Source organism: Malaya genurostris, chromosome 3 (genome assembly GCF_030247185.1).
Source record: "Malaya genurostris strain Urasoe2022 chromosome 3, Malgen_1.1, whole genome shotgun sequence".
Classification (NCBI taxonomy): domain Eukaryota; kingdom Metazoa; phylum Arthropoda; class Insecta; order Diptera; family Culicidae; genus Malaya; species Malaya genurostris.
The window spans coordinates 48,835,128-48,842,358 of record NC_080572.1 but is presented as its reverse complement, the minus strand read 5'-3'; positions in this window follow the sequence as shown (position 1 = coordinate 48,842,358).

Sequence of the window (7,231 nt, the reverse complement as noted above, 5' to 3'; positions counted from 1 at the left end):
CCAAGAGTATTACCACTCATTCTCCCGTATATCGTGTTTTGGAATCGATCCTCTGTTCCTTCTGAAATGCTCTCGCCCCCGCTCTGAGGAGCAATGCTTTTAACAGTACTGGACATTATCCGAAGCGAAATGCCTTTTTACAGTGGCGAGAGAATTTTACTACGACTTCGATCCCACTCTGAGCTCTCGCACCTTTATCGAGCGCTCTGTTGCTCTATCCGAGTAGGAAATGTGTGGGTGACATTGCCAAGGTTTGTTAGCACTCGTGATTAGCATCTAAACAAGCCATCCGTTCTTCCCCGTTAAGCGTTAAAAAGAAAAGTGAGATGATGTTTGTGAAGAGTAACGATCTTAGAGATGTCAGCCAGGTTTCTCTTCACACAAAAAAATGTAACATCGACGCTAAATTTCAATATAGTCGAAAAATTTGGAGTAATGTTTACCTACTAAGGATAATTTAGCACATCTTGTCTACACAAAATTGTATATGAATATTCAATTGTTTTTATTTTCAGTTTCTGGATTCAGGAGTTTAATCTGTCATATGAAAGGCCACAATTCGCAATTTGATAATGAGAAATTCCATGCGGAATCGGCTGACTGTTGGCACGACCCCCTTCGATTTACAAGAAACTTTGCATGTGTGTTCGTTATAGCAAATGAAGTATTTTTCACTGGTCTAGAGTTTTTTTTTCACTCAAAACTAATTTATGAAAAGGGCGTATGTGTTTTTAGTAACATTATTTTCAAACAATTATAACTAGAAATCTATAGCCTCTACAAAAAATATGTCTAAGAAGAAGTTGTAAGTAATCAATGTAACTTTCTAAAAAAATATACCCTGAAAAAAACAATCTTCAGATTTTTGGTGAAATCGAACATAAATGGGGAGATGATGAATAAAAAAATTTTTCAAGGAAAAACTTTCTAACAATTTTCAAAAAACTGTGTTTTTATAGGAATAAATGTATCTGAGCAATGAAATATTATTCTCCAAGCTTCGTTCATTGACAAAGCTCATAGGAATCTACTTCTTAAATGCAGTCATTTTCGAGATATATGAGGAACTAAATCGAGAAAATGGACATTTCATGAGAATACTTTTTTTTTCAATTAGTCTGGATTCTCTATCGCCAAATTATTTTTGTAATCTTTATTAAATTTTGAATAAATTGTTCTCTGACGATGCGAGCAACTGTTTTCGAGATATTTTGAAAACAAAATCGAAGAAAAATCACTGGTTTATAAAAATCACAGGTTAAACAACGGGTTACGGGCATATTGAAAAAATAATTGTTGACCTTTTCGAGATAATGGAAAACCTTGTTTGTCTAACCGTCACAAAGTAACGGATAGTATGATTAAACACTTTGCTTTCAAGCAGTGCGAATTACTGTGAATATTACAATGCATATTTGCGACTCATATCGATTATATTCACATCGACCTGTATCTGTTGAAAGTGCACAGCAACTAGCTTCCAGTGACAACGAGATATCAGATTATACGACAGCTTCACCAGCAACATCGGGAAATTATTTAGAAGAAATTCCGCCATCTACATCGAGATATGATTTAGAAGAAATACCATCAGCAGCCTTTCACTTGACTCAACGTCCTCCCAACACAGTGATCTAGCGGATGATTTTAGGAATCACAAATTTTAAGTATTTAATAAAGGTATTTCTAGAATTGATGTATCTTATATAGCAGTTAGAAACCTCAGATCTGACAACTATCGTCAAGAAAAGTATTCCAAAATCGTTGAAAGCATTAGGAAACAACTATTCGACCATCCACCACAAAATGAATCTGAAGAATTTCAGACAGAGGAAACAAAGGCGCAGCAATCGACGAAATCATTGATAAATTAAAGGCGAAATTTACCGAGCCATATTACTCAACAGATGATAAAATACGAATACTCTCAATTTTACCCAATTCGTGAATTTTACCCAATGACGATGATAGAATTTAATGTTAATAAATACACGGTCTCACCGGTAAAAGAATTGGTTAAAGAGCAAGAAGTATTGACTGTTCCTAACAAAAAATGTGGCCGTCCATTTGATATAAAACGTGAAGTAGGTACTGCAGTTCTTCAACGACTGAACCTTTCTTGAAACTTTTCAAGGTTATTAGGAAACCTCAGAAACCAATTCCTGCTCTCAAGGAAGGAAATCAAACACTTCTTACAAATGGCGAAGAAAGTTCAAAAACTTGCTCAGCAGTTCGAGAGTGTCCACAATTTTAATTTGAACGTTGTGAGTCCTATTGAAAATGAATTTAGTTCGAAAAAATCTTGTTATTTTACATCTTATTAGATGCACATAAAATGGAGCGTCATATTTCACACAAATTTATATTCAAGAACGCGTAAAATTGTGTGATTTGAAAATTACATGGCCTTAAAACGAATGGAATAAAAATCAAAGGTCGACAGCAACAACGCGACTTGAACCGAAAAACATTAGATCACAAAGCACACCAGTTAACCGACTGAGCCACAGAAGCGCATATCTGCTTGGCTGGTAAATCGTGCATATAAGTTCATACAGTCTCACTTGCTAGCCGAGTGCAAATTACACTCGGAGCCAGTAAATTTTTGTACGAATGGAATATTGCATCATTTGAGAAGTTAAGTAATGATGGAATTTTTAATATTCTTATTAAAAATCTTCCCGATGTTGCCTTGAGACTCCTGGTTAAAATTTTCAACAAGTGTTTTTCATTAGCTTACTTCCCAAAAAGATGGAAAAACGCTAAAGTAATTCTTATCCTCAAACCTGATAAAAACCCAGCAGAAACATCAAGTTATCGACCAATTAGCTTACTTTCTTCTATTAGTAAACTTTTTGAAAAAATTATCTTGTTGAGAATGATGTCTCATATAAATAAGAATTCAATTTTTCTACCAGAGAAGTTTGGATTTCGTCATGAACATTCAACTACTCATCAATTTGTCAGAGTAACGAACATGATAAAAGCAAATAAATCTTCTGGGTTATCCACTGGAGTTGCTCTTCTAGACATAGAAAAAGCATTCGACAGTGTTTGGCACAAAGGTTTAATAGCAAAAATGTCTCATTTCCAGTTTCCTATTTATTTGATCAAAATGATTCAAAATTATTTAACTGATCGTACTCTTCAGGTTAGCTATCAGAATTGTAAATCTGAATTGCTACCCGTACGAGCCGGTGTTCCGCAGGGTTCGAGCGTAGCTCCAATCTTGTATAATATTTTCACTTCTGATCTTCCAAATCTACCCGTTGGTTGTCAGAAATCGCTATTCTGTGACGACACAAGTCTGTTAGCCACAGGTAGAAATCTAAGAGTGATCTGTAGTCGCCTATAAAGAAGTTTGAATTTTTTCAGCGATTATCTGTCTACCAAATGCAGCAAAAACGCAATTAATTATCTTTCCTCATAAGCCAAGAGCTTCTTTTCTTAAACCAAACAATAATCACATTCTCAAATTGAATGGCTTGGAATTGACATGGTCTGATCAAGCTAAATACTTAGGTTTAACGTATGACAAAAAACTCACTTTTAAGGATCACATTGAAGGAATCCAGCAAAGTGTAATAAATATATTAAATGTTTATATCCTCTTATGAACAGAAATTCTAAGCTCTATCTAAAAAACAAGTTGTTAATTTATAAACAAATTTTCAGACCAGCCATGCTTTATGCAGTACCAATTTGGTCAAGTTGTTGTCCCACCAGGAAGAAAACGCTTCAAAAGATTCAGAATAAAATTCTGAAAATGATTTTGAAGCGTCCTCCCTGGTTTAGTACAAATGAGTTACACAGACTCACAAATATAGAACCATTAGATGTAATGTCACATAATATTATAAGCAAATTCCGACAAAAATCGATGCAATCTTCAATTGAATCGATTCGCTCTCTGTATTAGTTAGTAAGTTAGTATATAAGTTCCTTTTCCCCATTACACAATACAAGTAGGTTTAGAATTTTCCGTACACAAAAATCACAGAATTGCGGAAGCAAATGATATCTTCATGGTAATAACCAAATCATGTATATAAAAGGGATGAAAAGTCGTATAAATAGGGATATAAAAAGGATGAAAACACCCAATTTAAATCTTAATAATTTAGTTTTAACTCATATGCCAATAAATAGTTATTAAAAAAAAATAAAGGATTGTTATTTGCGCGAATGCTGGGACATGTCTTCAATTCTTGAGGAAGGCTTGTTAGAAGAACTTAAGCAGAAGATTGTAAATGAGATCTCTTTTGAACAATGGATAACTACTGATAGATGCAATCTAGAAATCTTAACAAAACTAGTTGGTGATTTTGTAGCACATTAAACAGAAAACTAGGAAAACTTGTAACTCATGACTATAAAAACGTGTTTAATCCACCTAGCAGTGAGATGATACCTTTTTTTATCAATCCGCATGTGTTTTTTGCATGAATATTCTTCGGTGTTTAAGTTTTCATGGCATTATTTTAATGACCGTCGTTTTAAGCGACAATTTGAGATTTTAATCATTCATTACTCTGTAATGTCGAAACTGCAAATCGGTTCGAATTTGAATCTAAAAGTGTGATAATCGATTAAACATGCCATGATATGTAAGTTCCACTTTAGAGTTTACGGTAATTTAAGGTACTTCCAGAGCCGGTGTTCAGGAACCAGCATAACCCAAACCGATTCGTATGGCCATATGACGAATAAATTACAACAGTTTTGAGTTCAACTTTGAAGCTTTTCGGGATTGTCATCTTCTATGTCGGTTTGAATTTTAAAAATTCATCATCATGTAATTCGAGAACCGGAAGTCATAATTGGATGAAATGGATTTATTTTGTATATAAGTTTATTTTAATTTGAATTTTTGTTTCTGAAATTTGATTAGGCTTTTTTTGAGGAAACGATTGAGCTTTGAGAAACGATTTTATACTGGAACCGGAATTCTAAAATCGGTATGGCCGAAGTCAGATAAATTCACCTGAGTAGCTGTATAGTTGACATTTGTTTCAAAATATTTGAAAATCAATGAAGACATCTTTGAGAAATCATAGCACGAATTAAATTTTTAGGTGCCTTCTGAATCGAAAACTAAATACCACTAAAACTGAAAAAGTTAATTTTTTTTATCGACTATCCAAATCTGCTAACCCGATAAACCTGATTAATTTATGTGGAATATACATTTTTATACCAATCACCCTGTATCCCCGAAACCGGAAGTTGGATCTGACTAAAGAGCAAGACGTTTTATAAAATCTTGAAACTTTTCATTTGAATCTTAGATGATTCTTAGATTTCATTTAAATCTTAGATAGGGTCAGCCATCTACGAGAAGAATGAGTTACACAATTTTGATTTCGTTTCACATATCATCCTGTAGTTCCGGAACCAGAGGTCGGAACCAAACATAATTCAGGAATTTTGTTTGGGAGCATACGACTTTTCGTATGAATCTGAATTTGAAGAAAAGAAATTTTCCGAGAAAATTGAGTGAAATTATTTGTCACACACGCATTTGCTGATCTCGACGAACTGATTCGAATGGTATATGGGTGTTATGTTCTTCCAGTATTTATTGCTGTAAGTAGTTTAAAACAATATAATTAAAAACAATTCTGCCATCATCTGGTTTATATTTGTCATATTCGAACGATTATGTTGCTAAAAACGAGCCGTGCTAAAATCGGTCCGAGGCTAAATGTCATGAAAAAGGATGATGTACACAGTCTTTTTGGTACTTAGGAACAATTGTATGTAACAGTATAAAAAATCGTGTTTTCCGTTGCTCCCAAGCATTTCTTTGTCATACAGCGCTCAAAACTCCTACTACTGGAATAGGGGGGAAAAGTCGTTTACACAAAAATTTCGATATCTCCGTTAAAATTGGACGGATTTTAACAATCTATGGCTTGTTGGATAGCTATTACCGTGCGGAATCTAAGTCTAAAAACATATTCTGTTTTCAAGGTCAATTGTGACAGATGCTGTCAAAAAACTTAAAATTTTGACATAAAACTTCGTATAACTCAAAAAGTAAACATCCGATCTCAAAACCATTCAATAGCGTTTTGGGTGACGGGGAGACCTTTCATTTGCGACTAGTTTGATCAAAATCGGTCCAGCCATCTCTGAGATCTCGACCTCTTAGTTGACAACACACATACAGACACACACACACATACACACACAGACAGACATTTGCTCAGTTCGTCGAGCTGAATCGATTGGTATATGACATTCGGCCTCGGAAAATTTTTCGAAAGTTTGAGCGAATTCTATACCTATTTTTTATATATATACAAAAAGGTAAAAAAACAATCTCAATTTTTGAAAGACACAAAATCTTGATTAACTGAAGGACAAGCAGTTGTGATTTATAATTTTTCCAAAATTATTCATTCGTTCTTCAAGATGCCTATCTCATGTATAATATTGTGGTATTCTATTCAAAATTTTTCTCTTCAATTTTCGAAAGAAATCAAGGAATTGCTTGTGCATTTACTAGTATAACATACATAATGAAACAGTGCTTTGTTCGCGTAGGTCATCCTTAAGAAAACGAAGTGGGTTCACTATTATAAGCACTTCCAGCACCGGAACCCGAGAGCCGGTATAATCGAAGTCGATTCGTACGGCCACCAATTAACATGACGTACAAACTCTACTAGTTTTTATTCAAATTTTGAAGATTTTATACAATTTTGCCATCGTACTCTAAACGACGATTCAAATGTTTGTTGTATACGAAAATATGCAGTAATTTTTGGTAGGACCACAAGGCCTTTGAGCCTAATACCGTTATTCCCAGGTTTTGAGTCCAGTTTACAACATTTTTGACGGTTTTTGTTCCGCCAGTTTAAGTGACGGTGTACAATATTCAACACACTTTACCCTATAACCTCTGAACCGGAAGTCGGATCCAGGTGAAATTCAGAAATTCCGTATGGGACCGGAAGACCTTTCACTTGAATCTAAGTTTGTGGAAATCGGTCAAACCATCGCTGAGAAAAGTGAGTGAGATCCATTTTGATATATATGACCACTATTTCCGATGCTTCCGGAACCGGAGACCGGGAACCAGGATAGCCGAAATCGGTTTGTTTAGTTGCCTACTGATAATGACTATCGATTTGTGTAGTTTTAAGGCCAGTTTAGACCATTTTGTTTCATTTGATTTTTTTTACATTTGCAAAGTTCAATTTAAAAATTTGTTTGAAAAACATGT